Consider the following 16,258-nt stretch of genomic DNA (forward strand, 5'->3'; position numbering starts at 1 on the left):
TAGGTTGTATTCCACATGAACACCATGGATTCTCAATAACATTAGCAATTTTTTATTTTTATTATTTTATTTTTATAATGTTAATTAACGTTTTTGCCTAATTATGTTACAACATCTTGTTTTGTATTTTATAATATTAGGGTTTAATATTGTGACCTTACCATTATACTGTTAATGTAAAGTTTAGTATACTAAATTATAACATTAATATTACTATAATATTATAGGTCTTAAGCTAATGGACATTTTCATAGGAGTCTAGTGAAACAATTTGAAGAAAGAATGTTATGTTGTTTTTGTTTAAAATGATTTTTTAAATACATAAATGGATTCAACACCCTAAAGAGTCGGTGGGTGACTCTAATTCTTGAGATTAAACAAATTAAACTAGATCTTTTAAAAATCTCTGCTTGATTTCACTTAAAATTAAAATTAATCAGAAAAATGTAGTAAAAAAAGCCATTTAGTTAATAAGTTAGACTATGCCATATTATAACAGAAGTAGTGTAAATTATGGAGCAAATAGATTTTTTGATGACATTTTTTTTTGGTTAATTTTAAACAAAATGTGGTTGACATTTTTAAAAACTTGAGTTTAAGTTGTTTAATATTTAGATTTTGAGTGCCTAGGTGTTTTACAGTGTGTTGAAGTCATTTATGCATTAAAAAAAAGTATTTAAACAAGAAAAAATCACATTTTTGGGTTTATAATATTGGATTTTAATATTATCACATTGTAGTAGACATTTTCTCATCAATGCAAAAAATAATATCGCAAAATGTGTTGTAATCTTACATTACATTCACTTTATTCAATTTTCATATCAAAATTGAGTTCTAATATTATGGTGTACAATATTAGGGTTTATAAAGTTAGGCTTTTTAATATTATATTTTTATAATATTATGAACCACATGTATTAATGTTTTGGTTTTAAATTTGATATGGATTTTAATATTGACTTCAATATGAATCTTAGGATTTATAGTATGAGTTTAATGTGATATAGATGTTGTAGCATAATGTTTATCCTTTTCAATAAGTCAAAGTACACAAAAATAAATAAAATTTAAATTAAAAAAAATATCAATATAATGTAATGTAAACATTTTAAAATAGGCAAAGTGAAATACAAAATAAAACTAAAATAATAGAAATAGAAACGCAGCATGGTATTTATTCATAGTACTCACATGGAATACACCCTATTTAAGGTGGGAAATTAAACCACCCTACATGCATCTTAACTCTAGATATAGTAAGTGTTGAGAGATCTAAAAGAAGTTAGCATATTAAGAGATTTGATCCTTATGTGAGCTTCTTAGTAGATCTAGAGTTAGGATGGATCTAGCATGATATAATTTTCACCTTTCAATAGGTTATATTGCACATGAATGTCATGGATTCTCAATAACATGGGCCCTTTTTAATTTTTATTATTTTATTTTTATAGTGATAATTAACTTTTCTACATCATTTCAAATGTTTACATTACGTTACATTAATATTTTTCTTTAATTTGATATTGATTTAATTATTTCTTCTTATTTAATTTGACTTAGTCAAAATGTTAAACATTAAGTTACAACATCTTGTTTTGTATTTTATAATATTAGGGTTTAATATTGTGACATTTTCATTATACTGTTAATGTAAAGTTTAGTATACTAAAATGTAACATTAATATTATTATAATATTATAGGGCTTAGTGTGATGAACTTTTTCATAGGAGGTTAGTGAAACAATTTGAAGAAAGAATGTGATGTTTTTTCTGTTTAAAATGATTTTTTAAATACATCAATGGATTCAACCCCCTGAAAAGTCCCTGGGTGACTCCAATTCTTGAGATTAAACAAATTAAACGAGAGCTTTTAAAAATCTATTTTGCTTAAAATTAAGAAGATAAATGTAGTAAAAAAAATTCAATTTAGTTATTGAGTTAGACTATGCCATATTAAAACAGAAGTAGTCTAAATTATAGAGAAAATATATTTTTTGATGACATTTTTTTTTTTGGTTAATTTTAAACAAAATGTGGTTGAGATTTTTAAAAAAGTTGAGTTTAAGTTGTTTAATCTTTAGATTTTGAGTGCCTATGTATTTTTGAGTGTGTTGAATTCATTTATGCATTAAAAAAATGTATTTAAACGAGAAAAAATCACATTTTTGGGTTTATAATATTGGCTTTTATAATGTTAGGTTTTATAATATTTCATTGAATATTATGGTTTAATATTGTGATGGTATAATGATACAAAATCATCCAACATCACATTGTAGTAGAGATTTTCTCGTCAATGCAAAAAATAATCTCCCAAAATCTGTTGCAATCATACATTACTTTGCAATTTATTCATTTTCATATCAAAATTGAGTTTAAATATTAGGGTTTATAAAGTTAGGGTTTTTAATATTATAGTTTTATAATATTATGAACCACATGTATTAATGTCTTGGTTTTAAATTTGATATGGATTTTAACATTGGCTTCAATATGAATCTTAGGATTTATAATATGAGTTTAATGTGATATAGATGTTGTAGCATAATGTTTAACCTTTTCACTAAGTCAAAGTACATAAAAATAAATAGAATTTAAATTAAATAAAAATATTAATATAATTTAATGTAAACATCCTAAAATAGACAAAGTGAAATACAAAATAAAACTAAAATAATAGAAAAAGAAATGCCCTATGGTATTTATTCATAGTACTCACATGGAATACAATCTATTTAAAGTTGGAAATTAAACCACCCTACATCCATCTTAACTCTAGATATAGTAAGTGTTGAGAGATCTAAAAGAAGTTAGTGTATTAAGAGATTTGATCCCTATGTAAGCTTCTCAGTAGATCCAGAGTTACGATGGATCTAGCATGATATAATTTTCAGCTTTCAATAGGTTATATTCCACGTGAATACCATGGATTCTCAATAACATGCGTCATTTTTATTTTTATAGGGTTAATTAACTTTTTTGGCTCATTTAAAGCGTTTACATTAGAGTACATTAATATTTTTCTTTAATTTAATATTTATTTAATTATTTATTCTTATGTAATTTGACTTAGTCAAAATGTTAACATTAAGTTACAACATCTTGTTTTGTATTTTATAATATTAGGGTTTAATATTGTGACATTATGATTATATTGTTAATGTAAAGTTTAGTATACTAAATTATAACATTAATATTACTATAATATTATAGGGCTTAGTGTAATGGACTTTTTCATAGGAGTCTAGTGAAATGGTTTGAAAAAAGAATGTGATGTTTTTTTGTTTAAAATGATTTTTTAAACACATAAATGGTTTCAACACACTAAAGTCCCTCGGTGACTCCAATTCTCGAGATTAAAAAAATTAAACTAGAGCTTTTAAAAATCTCTGCTTGATTTTTCTTAAAATTAAGGAGAAAAATGTAGTAAAAAAAGCCATTTAGTTAATAAGTTAGCCTATGCCATATTATAACAGTAGTCTAAATTTTAGAGAAAATAGATTTTTTGATGACATTTTTTAGTGTTAAATTTAAGAAAAATGTGGTTGAGATTTTTAAAAAACTTGAGTTTAAGTTGCTTAACCTTTAGATTTTGAGTGCCTATGTGTTTTGCAGTGTGTTGAATTCATTTATGCATTAAAAAATGTATTTAAACAAGAAAGAAACACTTTTTTTTATTGAAATTGTATAGCTAGATTCTAGTGAAAGAATATATTTAGTCTAAATTAGCCTTGGACTATTATAATAATATTGAAATATAATATTAATTCATATAATTTAAATATAATAGCACAATTGTTGTTATTATAAGAAGACTTGCAAAGTCATAATTATATATTAAGTCATATCAATATTAATATTTGTATTAAATCGTTACCATACTTATTCTAATTATTAATGTGATTGATGTATATTTATCTATTTATATCAACTACATTAGGTTATGTTAATTGATGTCGGAGCATCTGAACTTAGCTAGAAATGTGAAAGCTTGTTCACATGTTGTGGCTAAAAAAGTTGAATTTCACGACCTCATTTGTCAAAAGCCAGTTTTACTCAAATGGTTGGATCCCTCAAGAAATGAGTTGTATTTAATTATTGCAATAGTTAGAAATTGTCTTATTAGGGTTCAAAGATAAGTTGTTAGCATAGGTGTGTGGTAGAGATAAGAATTAGAGATTTGTTGTTAGATTGATTAAAAATAGGGATTGAGTTGTTAGGCACATAATAGAGTGATATTCAATTGATAAAAAGAAGCGAAAAAATGTAATGAAAAAAAGGATTGAGTGGAGCGAGAGCAAGAATATTGTGTGGATTGTATTTTGAACAGGGGTCTTTTATTTGTGTAATCGGGCCAAGGTCGAGACTTTGTAACTATTTTTATTGAGAATAATTGATGTTGTGCATGTGATTAATTATCAATCATGTGGAAATCCTTGTTATGCTTTCAGATTCTTTGTATTCGGGGCAGAGTGATTATTCCTTTGTTTTTTATTTTTCACACCTAAATCACACGATTGATAGAAGTAGGAGGCTTTTTATATACTTACCATTGGTTGATGCTGCTTGAATCCCAACCGTTGGATCGCGAACAATCGTGGTTGTTGGATCGCGGAAGTAGTTTCGTAAAAGTGAAGTGGTATATCACGCGGACAAAAAGCGGTAAACAATATTTCGAGGGAGGTCCGTGATTCCATTCAGTGGAGGACATGTAGCAGCAAAGAGGTGAGAGAAAACCGCTTTTCGGGGGGGTACTCTCCATGCAAGTTTTTCATCCAATATCTTTATGCACCGTTGGATCTGTTGCGAGTTAATCGATGCTGGAGGATCAACGATTGATTTCGTTGATTGGGTGTAACGTCAATCGTAGGATTGGTGAATTCAAAGGGATGGTTGATATTGATTTTCTAAGAGTTCAAATGAAAAGAGCAGACCTGAGATATTTATGAACACGAGCTCAATCTTTTTGAGATCTAGCATTATATGTTTGGAGTGTACATTCTTGTGTATCCATGTATTTTGATAGTTGAATGGTTCCAAGCTTTTAGAGAAAAATCCATCAATAAATTCTTCTGATAGGTTTTGTCAGCCCATAACCCACAGGTTCATGAGTATTGATTCAGATTACAACTTTGCTACATCATTTGTGGTATCAAAGCATAAGTTAACGTTGATTGCACAAAAATGCCACCAAGGAGAGGAGCTGGCATTGGTCGAGGAAGAACTAAAGAAAATGCAATTTTGTTAGAGGAGATTTGGAGTCTGCGTACGAGAATGGAAACAATTGAGACTACTCAAAGAAGAACACATGATGAAGGAGCTGACAGTACTAAAGGAGAATCTTCTTAGGAAGAAGAAGAGGAGGAAAATGAAACTACGAGAGCTATCAAGATGTTGGCAAAAGTAGCAGGAAAACCAAAGATGGAAATTCCTATGTACGAAGGGAGTCTGAATGCAGAAGAGCTAATGGATTGGATCAGTTCATTGGACAAATATTTTGACTATGAAGAGGAAGCTCACGAGAAAAAGAAGGTGAAATTTGTAGTTACCAGATTGAAGGATCATGCATCTCTTTGGTGGGATGAATTACAAACATCCAGATTGAGGAAAGGAAAGTCCAAGATCCAGAAATGGGACAAAATGGTGAGTAAAATGAAATCCAAATTTATGCTTAAAGATTATCAGTTAAATCTTTTTTAACAATTGCAAAATTTAAGGCAAAAGGGAATGTCTGTTAAGGAATACACAGAAGAGTTTTATCGATTGGATACTAGAGTAGGACATGCATAAGATGACATGGAGAAGGTAGCTAGATATATCAATGGCTTAAGGTATGACATCCAGGATGAGATCAGCTTGTTGATTCTGAAGATTATTGAAGATGTCTATCAGGCAGGTTTGAAGGCAGAAGTGAAGATGTTGAGAAAACAGAATCAGAGGAATAGAGGAAGAATATTAGTAATAGGTAGAGGAACTACGAGACCAAGGGGACAACAGATTCATAATGAAGCAAGCAGCTCAAGTAGTAGACCACCACAGAGGGGACACTTTAATACAGGAAGATTTGCACCTAGAGGAAGAGGCCGAGGAAGGGATGTTCGGTGTTACACATGTGGAGAATGGGGACATGTGTCATGGGATATCCTCATAATAAACCAGCAAGTCATAGGAATGTGATTGTGGTTGAGGCAAAGCCAGAACCACCTCGACTTATGGAAAATGAAGAACCCCCTGAAGTAGGAGAATCCCTCTTATTAAGAAGCACCTTGCTTAAGACAAAGACGGAGATTGGAGAACCAGTGCAGAGGAAGATTTTATTTAGAACTACCTGTAAATTAAAAGGTAAGTGTTGTAAAGTGATAATTGATAGTGGAAGCACTAACAACCTTGCTTCTATAGAGATGGTGGAAAAGCTAGGATTGGTAAAGACAATACACCTTACTCCTTACAGAGTGTCATGGTTATAGAAGGGACATCAGATTATTGTGACAGAACAATGCAAGGTTGAGATACAAATTGGTATGTATAAAGATGTGATATTATGTGATGTAATGCCCATGGATGTATGCCATGTATTACTTTGAAGTCCATGGCAATTTGATCGAAAATCTATTCATGATTGGAGGAGAAACACTTATACTCTAGAGAAGGATGGAACTAAACATACACTGCTACCATTGAAGAATGAAGCTAACAAGGGAACCCTTGAAAATAGTGTTATGCTGATGAGTGGGAAGGAGCTCTTACAAGAGGTTGAAAAAGGTGAAGAAATGCATTTTGCTGTTATAGGGAGACCTAAGGTAATTTTGACTTCCACAAACTTAGATGATTTACCTGAAGAAATCAAAACTTTGTTGAATAATTTTGCTGATATTATTGTGGATGAGTTGCCAAATGCATTGCCACCAATCACGAGTCTTAGTCATCATATTGATCTAATACCAGGAGTAAGTTTTCCAGACAAAGCACCATATAGATTAACTCCTCAAGAGAACGAGAAGTTGGAAGACAAGTGCAGGAGCTGATGGATAAGGGGCTAATCTAAGAAAGTCATAGTCCATGTGTTGTACCAACAATACTCAGTCCAAAGAAATGAGGTGAATGGTGAATATGTATAGATTGCAGAGCCATTAACAAGATCACTATCATGTATAGATTTCCTTTACCATGTATGGATGATTTGATGGATTGTTTGAGTGGACCCAAATATTTTACTAAAATAGATTTGAAGAGTGGATATCATCAAATAAAAATTCGAGAAGGCGATGAATGGAAGACTACATTTAAAACAAATAGTTGGTTGTATGAGTGGTTAGTGATGCCTTTTGGAGTCACTAATGCACCTAGCACATTCATGAGATTGATGAATGAGGTTTTGAAGGAATACACAGGCAAGTTTGTTATTGTTTATCTTGATGATATTCTAGTCTTTAGTAGAAGTAAAGAAGAACATCTAGAGCATCTTAAGCTGGTTCTAAAAACTCTGCAGAAAGAGAAACTACTGATAAATCTTAAGAAATGTAGTTTCATGAAGGAAGAATTAATTTAATTGGGATTTTTAGTTTCTAAGGAAGGATTGAAAATGGATCCAGAGAATGTCAAAGCAACTTGGAACTAGCCTATCCCAAGGAATATATTCAAGGTAAGAAGCTTTCATGGTCTTGCAAGTTTTTATAGGAAAATTATCAAAGGTTTTAGTTAGATTTGTGCACAAATTCTTGAAAAAATCAAGGAGACTAAACAACCATTCATGTGGATAGAAGCAGCAGACATGAATTTTAAATTGTTGAAGGAGAAAATCACAGAGAAACCATTTTTGGCTTTACCTGATTTTGAAAAGGTATTTCAAGTTGAAACATATGCTCGTGGAGTTGTAATTGGAGCAGTTTTGAGTTAGGAATAGAGACCAATAGCATACTTTAGTGAGAAACTAAATGAAGCTAAGAAGAAGTATTCTTCTTATGATAAATAATTTTATGCTATTGTACAAGCCTTAAAGAAATGGAGACATTATTTTCTACCAAAGGAATTTATATTGTATTCGAACAATCTTTCCTTATAGTTCATCAATAACCAACCGAAGTTGAACCAGAAACATGCCAAGTGGGTAGAATTTTTGTAAAACTTTACTTTTGTGATAAAACACAAGATTGGTAAGTCAAATAAAGTCGCTGATGCATTGAGCAGGGTAAGTTTTATTGTGCGAGAATTCAAATTGGGCGCTGTAGGATTTGAAGAAATGGCTGAAATGTATAAAGATGATGCAGATTTCAAAGATATCTATATATCAGTTAAAAATCCAATAGTTCATGAAAGAAGTCAATGGTTAGATTATCTTGTCCAAGGAGGTTTATTGTTTAAAGGTAACAAGTTGTGCATTCACAAATGTTCTATGATGGAAAACATAATAAAGGAGAAACATAGTGGAGGATTATCTCGTCACTTTGGACAAGACAAAACATTTGCACAAATAAATTCTTTTTACTATTGGCCAAAGATGTAGACTGATGTTAAGAAATTTATTGAGAAGTTCAGGATATATCAGCATGCTAAAGGAAGGAGTGAGAATACAGGATTGTACTAGCCATTGCCAATACCAAAACGACCATGGGATGTAGTTAGCATGGATTTTGTTTTGGGTTTGCCTAAAAATCAAAGGGGGAATGATTCTATATATGTTGGGGTAGATATATTTTCTAAGCTGGCACATTTCATTGCTTGTAAGAAGACTACTGATGCAACACATATTGCTAATCTATTTTTTTTTTCAGAAATTGTAATATTACATGGATTGCCTACAAGTATTGTGTCTAATAGAGATACAAAGTTTGTAGGGCATTTGTGGAGAACTCTTTGGAAGAAAGTGGGAGCTAACCTCAGTTTTGGTTCAGCATACCTTCCTCAAATAGATGGAAAAACTGAGGTAGTAAACAGGAGCTTGGGAAACATATTGAGAAGTTTAGTGTATAAAAATCCTAAACAGTGGGATTTAGCACTAGCTCAGTCTGAATTTTCTTATAATCATACTCCAAACCAAAGTACTGGGATGAGTGCATTTCATATTGTTTTTGTAATGAATCCAAGAGGTGTGTATGAGCTTAGAAATTTGGGTAAACATGAGACAAGAAGTGCAAAAGCTAAAGAGTTTGCAGAGTAGATGCAGAGACTACAAGAAGATGTAAAAGGAAAATTGCGGGAAAACAATGGAAAATACAAATAGAAAATAGATATGAAAAGGAGAGAGAAATAATTCTAAGTGGGAGATTTAGTGATGGTGTCTTTGAGAAGAGAAAGATTTCCTGCCAAAACTTACAATAAACTAAAAATGAAAAAGGTAGAACCATGCAGAATTAAAAGAAAGTTTTCAAGTAATGCTTATGAAATTGAATTGTGAGAAGGGATTGGGATATCACCTATATTCAATGTTGCAGATTTGTATCCATACAAGATAGAGACAGAGCTACAGGTAGACATTATAGAAGATGAAGTTTGAATTGTGAACTTAGAAGAACAAATGCCAAAGACAGCTAATAAAGAAGTGGAAGTTATTTTGGAGAAAAGAGTATCCAAAAGAACGAGAGGACAAACTTATTTACAATATCTAGTCAAATGGGAAGGACATTGAGTGGAGGATGCTAGCTCGTTGACAACATCAGAATTGCAGAAGTATGGAGCAAGTCCTGAAAGTTTGAAGGACGGTACTTTTCTTCCCCGAGAGTCTGATGCAAGAGCATATGGACTTAGCCGACAATGTTAAAGCTTCTTCACATGTTTTGGCTAAACAAGTTGAATTTCATTGACCTGATTGCTCAAAATCCAGTTTTACTGAGAGGGTTGCATCTTTCAAGAAATGAGTTGTATTTCATTATTGTAATAGTTAGAAATTGTCTTATTTTAGGTTCAAAGATAAGTTGTTAGAATAGGTGTGTGGTAGAGCTAGGAATTAGTGATTTAGCATTAGATTGATTAAAAATAGGGAATGAGTTGTTAGGCACAGAATAAAGTGATATTCGATTGATAAAAAGAAGGGAAAAAATGTAAAGAAAAATAGGATTGAGTGGAGCGAGAGCAAGAATAGTGTGTTGATTTTATTTTGAACAAAGGTCTTTTATTTGTGTAATCAGGCCAAGGCCGAGACTTTGTCACCATTTATATTGAGAATAAATGATTTTTTGCGTGTGATTAATTATCAATCATGTGGAAATCCTTGTTATGCTTTCAGACTCTTTGTATTCGGGGCAGAGTGACTATTCCTTTGCTTTTTATGTTTCACACCTAAATCGCACGATTGATAGAAGTCAGAGGCTTTTTATATAATTACCATTGGTTGATGTTGCTTTAATCCCAACAGTTGGATCGCAAACAATCGTGGTCGTTGGATCGCAGAATTAGTTTCACAACAGTGAAGTGGTATATCGGGCGGACAACAAGCGGTAAACGGTATTTCGAGGGAGGTCCCCGATTCCATTAAGTGGAGGACACGTAGCAGTAAGGAGGTGAGAGAAAACCACTTTCCAGGCGGGTACTCTCCATGCAAGTTGTGCACCCAATATCTTTATGCACAATTGGATCTGTTGCGAGTTAATCGACAGTGGAGGATCAACGACTGATTTCATTGATCGGGTGTAACCTCAACTATAGGATCAGTGAATTAAAAGGGATGGTTCAGACTGATTTTCTAGGAGTTCGGGTGAAAAGAGCAGACCCGAGAGATTTATGAACATGGGCTCAATATTTTTGAGATCCAACATTATATGTTTGGAGTGTACATTCCTGTGTATCCATGTATTTTGATAGTTGAATGGTTCTTGGTTTTTAGAGAAAAGCCATCAATAAATGCTTCAGATAGGTTTTGTCGGCCCATAACCCATAGGTCCGTGTGTATTGATTTCACATTGCAACTTTGCTGCATCATTTGTGGTACTAGAGCAGAAGTTAACGTTAATTGCAAAAAAATGTCTCCAAGGAGAGGAGCTAGCATTGGTCAAGGAAGACCTGAAGCAAATGCAATTCTGTTAGAGGAGATTCGAAGTTTGCGTACAAGAATGGAAAAAATTGAGACTGCTCAAAGAAGAGAACATGATGAAGGAGCTGGCAGTAATAAAGGAGAATCTTCTGAGGAAGAAGAAGAGAAGGAAAATGAAACTACGAGAGTTATCAAGATGTTGGCGAAAGTAGGAGGAAAGTCAAATATGGAAATTCCTACGTACGAAGGGAGTCTAATTGCATAAGAGCTAATGGATTGGATCAATTCACTGGACAAATATTTTGACTATGAAGAGGAAGCTTGTGACAAAAAGAAGGTGAAATTTGTAGTTACCAGATTGAAGGGTCATGCAGCTATTTGGTGGGATCAATTACAAACATCCAGAACAAGGAAAGGAAAGTCCAAGATCAAGCAATGGGACAAAATGGTGAGTAAAATGAAAGCCAAATTTATGCTTAAAGATTATCAGTTAAATCTTTTTAAACAATTGCAAAATTCAAGGCAAAATGGAATGTCTGTTAAGGAATACAGAGAAGAGTTTTATAGATTGAGTACTAGAGTAGGACATGCAGAAGATGACATGGAGAAGGTAGCTAGATATATCAATGGCTTAAGGTATGACATCTAGGATGAGATCAACTTGTTGAGTCTGAAGATTATTGAAGATGTCTATCAGACAGGTTTGAAGGCAGAAGAGAAGATGTTGAGAAAACAAAATCAGAGGAATAGAGGAAGAAGCTCAGTAAGAAGTAGAGGAACTACGATACCAAGGGGACAACAAATTCAACATGAAGCAAGCAGATCAAGTAGCAGACCACCATAGAGGGGAGATTTTGATACAGGAAGATTTGCACCTAGAGGAAGAGGCCCAGGAAGAGATGTTCGGTGTTACACGTGTGGAGAATGGGGACATGTGTCATGGGATTGTCCTCATAATAAACCAAAAAGTCAGAGGAATGTGAATGTGGCTGAGGAAAAACCAGAACCACCTCAACTTATGGAAAAGGAAGAACCCCCTAACGTAGGAGAATCCCTCTTATTAAGAAGGACCTTGCTTAAGATAGAGACAGAGATTGGAGAACGAGTGCAGAGGAAGAATTTATTTAGAACTACCTGTAAATTAAAAGTTAAGTTTCATAAAGTGATAATTGATAGTGGAAGCACTAGAAACCTTGTTTCTACAGAGGTGGTGGACAAGCTAGGATTGGTAAAGACAATACACCCTACTCTTCACAGAGTGTCATGGTTACAGAAGGGACATCATATTCTTGTGACAAAATGATGCAAGGTTGAGATAAAAATTGGTATGTATAAAGATGTGATATTATGTGATGTAATGCCTATGGATGTATGCCATGTATTACTAGGAAGACCGTGGCGATTTGATTGAAAATCTATTCATGATTGGAGGAGAAACACTTATACTCTAGAGAAGGATGGAACTAAACATACACTGCTACCATTGAAGGATGAAGCTGACAAGGGAGCACTTGAAAATATTGTTATGCTAATGAGTGGGAAGGAGCTCTTACAAGAGGCTGAAAAAGGTGAAGAAATGCATTTTGTTGTTATAGAGAGACCTAAGGTAATTTTCACTTCCACAAACTTAGATGATTTACCTGAAGAAATCAAAACTTTGTTGAATGATTTTGCTGATATTATTATGGATGAGTTGTCAAATGCATTTCCACCAATAAGGAGTATTAGTCATCACATTGATCTAATACCAGGGGTAAGTTTGCCAAAAAAAGCATCATGTAGATTAACTCCTGAAGAGAACGTAGAAATTGGAAGACAAGTGCAGGAGCTGATGGATAAGGGCCTAATCAAAGAAAGTCATAGTCCATGTGTTGTACCAATAATACTCAGTCCAAAGAAAGGAGGTGAATGGCGAATGTTTATAGATTCCAGAGCTATAAAAAAGATAACTATCAAGTATAGATTTCCTTTACCATGTATGGATGATTTGATGGATTGTTTGAGTGGATCCAAATATTTTACTAAAATAGATTTGAAGAGTAGATATAATCAAATAAAAATTCGAGAAGGTGATGAATGGAAGACTGCATTTAAAACAAATAGTGGGTTGTATGAGTGGTTAGTGATGCCTTTTGGACTCACTAATGCACCTAGAACATTCATGAGATTGATGAATGAAGTTTTGAAGGAATACGTAGGCGAATTTGTTATTGTTTATCTTGATGATATTCTAGTATTTAGTAGAAGTAAAGAAGAACATCTAGACCATCTTAAGCTGGTTCTAAAAACTCTGCAGAAAGAGAAACTACTAATAAATCTGAAGAAATGTAGTTTCATGAAGGAAGAATTAATTTACTTGGGATTTTTAGTTTCTAAAGAAGGATTGAAAATGGATCCACAGAGAGCCAAAGCAATTTTGAACTCGCCTATCTGAAGGAATATATTCGAGGTTAAGAAGCTTTCATGGTCTTGCAAGTTTTTATAGGAAAATTATCAAAGGTTTTAGTTATATTTGTGCACAAATTCTTGAAAAAATCGAGGAGACTAATCAACCATTCAAGTGGACAGAAGCAACAGACATGAATTTTAAATTGTTGAAGGAGAAAATCACAGAGAAACCAGTTTTGGCTTTACCTGATTTTGAAAAGGTATTTCAAGTTGAAACATATGCTAGTGGAGTTGTAATTGGAGCAGTTTTGAGTTAGGAACAGTGACCAATAGCATACTTTAGTGAGAAACTAAATGAAGCTAAGAAGAAGTATTCTTCTTATGATAAATAATTTTATGCTATTGTACAAGCATTAAAGAAGTGGAGACATTTTTTGCTACGAAAGGAATTTATATTGTATTCGAACAATCATGCCTTACAGTTCATCAATAACCAACCGAAGTTGAACCATCAACATGCCAAGTGGGTAGAATTTTTCTAAAGCTTTACTTTTGTGATAAAACAGAAGAGTGGTAAGTCAAATAAAGTCATTGATACGTTGAGGAGGGTAAGTTTTATTGTGCAAGAATTCAAAGTGTGTGCTGTAGGATTTAAAGAAATGGTTGAAATGTATAAATATGATGCAGATTTGAAAGATATCTATATATCAATTCAAAATCCAATAGTTCATGAAAGAAGTCAGTGGTTAGATTATCTTATCCAAGGATGGTTATTGTTTAACGGTAACAACTTGTGCATTCCCAAATGTTCTATGACGGAAAACATAATAAAGGAGAAACATAGTGGAGGATTATCTCGTCACTTTGGACAAGACAAAACCTTTACACAAATAAATGCTTTTTACTATTGGACAAAGATGCAGACTGATGTTAAGAAATTTGTCGAGAAGTGCAGGATATGTCAGCATGCTAAAGGAAAGATCCAGAATACACGATTGTACTAGCCATTACCAATACCAAACCGACCATGGGATGCAGTTAGCATGGATTTTGTTTTGGGCTTGCCTAAAACTCAAACGAGGAATGATTCTATATATGTTGGAGTAGATATATTTTCTAAGCTGGTACATTTCATTGCTTGTAAGAAGACTACTGATGCAACACATATAGCTAATCTATTTATTTTTTAAATTGTAAGATTACATGGATTGCCTGTAAGTATTGTGTCTGATAGAGATACAAAGTTTGTAGGGATTTTTTAGAGAACTCTTTGGAAGAAACTGGGAGCTAAACTCAGTTTTAGTTCAGCATACCATCCTCAAACAGATGAACAAACCGAGGTAGTAAATAGGAGCTTGGGAAAGATATTGAGAAGTTTAGTGTATCAAAATCCTAAGGAGTGGGATTTAGCACTAGCTCATACTGAATTTGATTATAATCATACTCCAAACCGAAGTACTGGGATGAATCCATTTCAGATTGTTTTTGGAATGAATCCAAGAGGTGTGTATGAGCTTAGAAATTTGGGTAAACAGGAAACAAGAAGTGCAAAAGCTGAAGAGTTTGCAGAGCAGATGCAGATACTACAAGAAGATGTCAAAGGTAGATTGCGGGAAAACAGTGGAAAATAAAAACAGAGAACAGATATGAAAAGAAGAGAGAAATAATTCCAAGTGGGAGATTTAGTGATGGTGTATTCGAGAAGAGAAATATTTCCTGCCAAAACTTACAATAAACTGAAAATGAAAAAGATAGGACCATGTAGAATTAAAAGAATTTTTTCAAGTAATGCTTATGAAATTGAATTGTGAGAAGGGATTGAGATATCACCTATATTCAATGTTGCATATCTGTATCCATATGAGATAGAGATAGAGCTACAGGAGGACACTACAGAAGATGAAGTTCGAATTGTGAACTCGGAAGAACAAATGCCAAAGATAGCTAAGAAATAAGTGGAAGTTATTTTGGAGAAAAGAGTATTCAAAAGAACCAGAGGACAAATTTATTTCCAATATCTAGTCAAATGGGAAGGACATTGAGTGGAGGATGCTAGCTGGTTGACAACTTCAGAATTGCAGAAGTATGGAGCAAGTCCTGAAAGTTTGAAGGACGATACTTTTCTTTCCCGGGTGTCTGATGCAGGAGCATACGGGCTTAGCCAGCAAATGTTAAAGCTTCTTCACATGTTGTGGCTAAACAAGTTGAATTTCATTGACCTGATTGCTCAAAATCCAATTTTACTGAGAGGGTTGGATCTCTCAAGAAATGAGCTATATTTCATTATTGTAATAGTTATAAATTGTCTTATTTTAGGTTCAATGATAAGTTGTTAGCATAGGTGTGTAGTAGAGCTAGGAATTAGTGATTTTCTCTTAGATTGATTAAAAATAGGGAATGAGTTGTTGGGAATAGAATAAAGTGATATTCTATTGATAAAAAGAAGGGAGAAAATGTAAGGAAAAAGAGGAGTGAGTGGAGCGAGAGCAAGAATAGTGTGTGGATTGTATTTTGAATAGAGGTCTTTTATTTGTGTAATCGGGCCAAGGCCGAGACTTTGTAACTATTTTTATTGAGAATAAATGGTGTTTTGCATGTGATTAATTATAAATTTTGCGGAAATCCTTGTTATGATTTCATATTCTTTGTATTTGGGGCTGAGTTATTATTCCTTTGTTTTTTATGTTTCACACCTTAATCATAGGATTGATAGAAGTTGGGGGCTTTTAATATAATTACCATTGGTTGATGCCGGTTTAATCCCAACCGTTGGATCACGAATAATCATGGTCGTTGGATCGTAGAAGTAGTTTCACAATAGTGCAGTGGTATATCAGGTGGAAAAAAGTGGTAAACGGAATTTCAAGGTAGGTCACCGATTCCATTCAGTGGAGGACATGT

The sequence above is a fragment of the Pinus tabuliformis genome, chromosome 8 (genome assembly GCF_031772625.1).
Source record: "Pinus tabuliformis cultivar Carrire ecotype Pingquan chromosome 8, CPIR1, whole genome shotgun sequence".
Lineage (NCBI taxonomy): Eukaryota > Viridiplantae > Streptophyta > Pinopsida > Pinales > Pinaceae > Pinus > Pinus tabuliformis.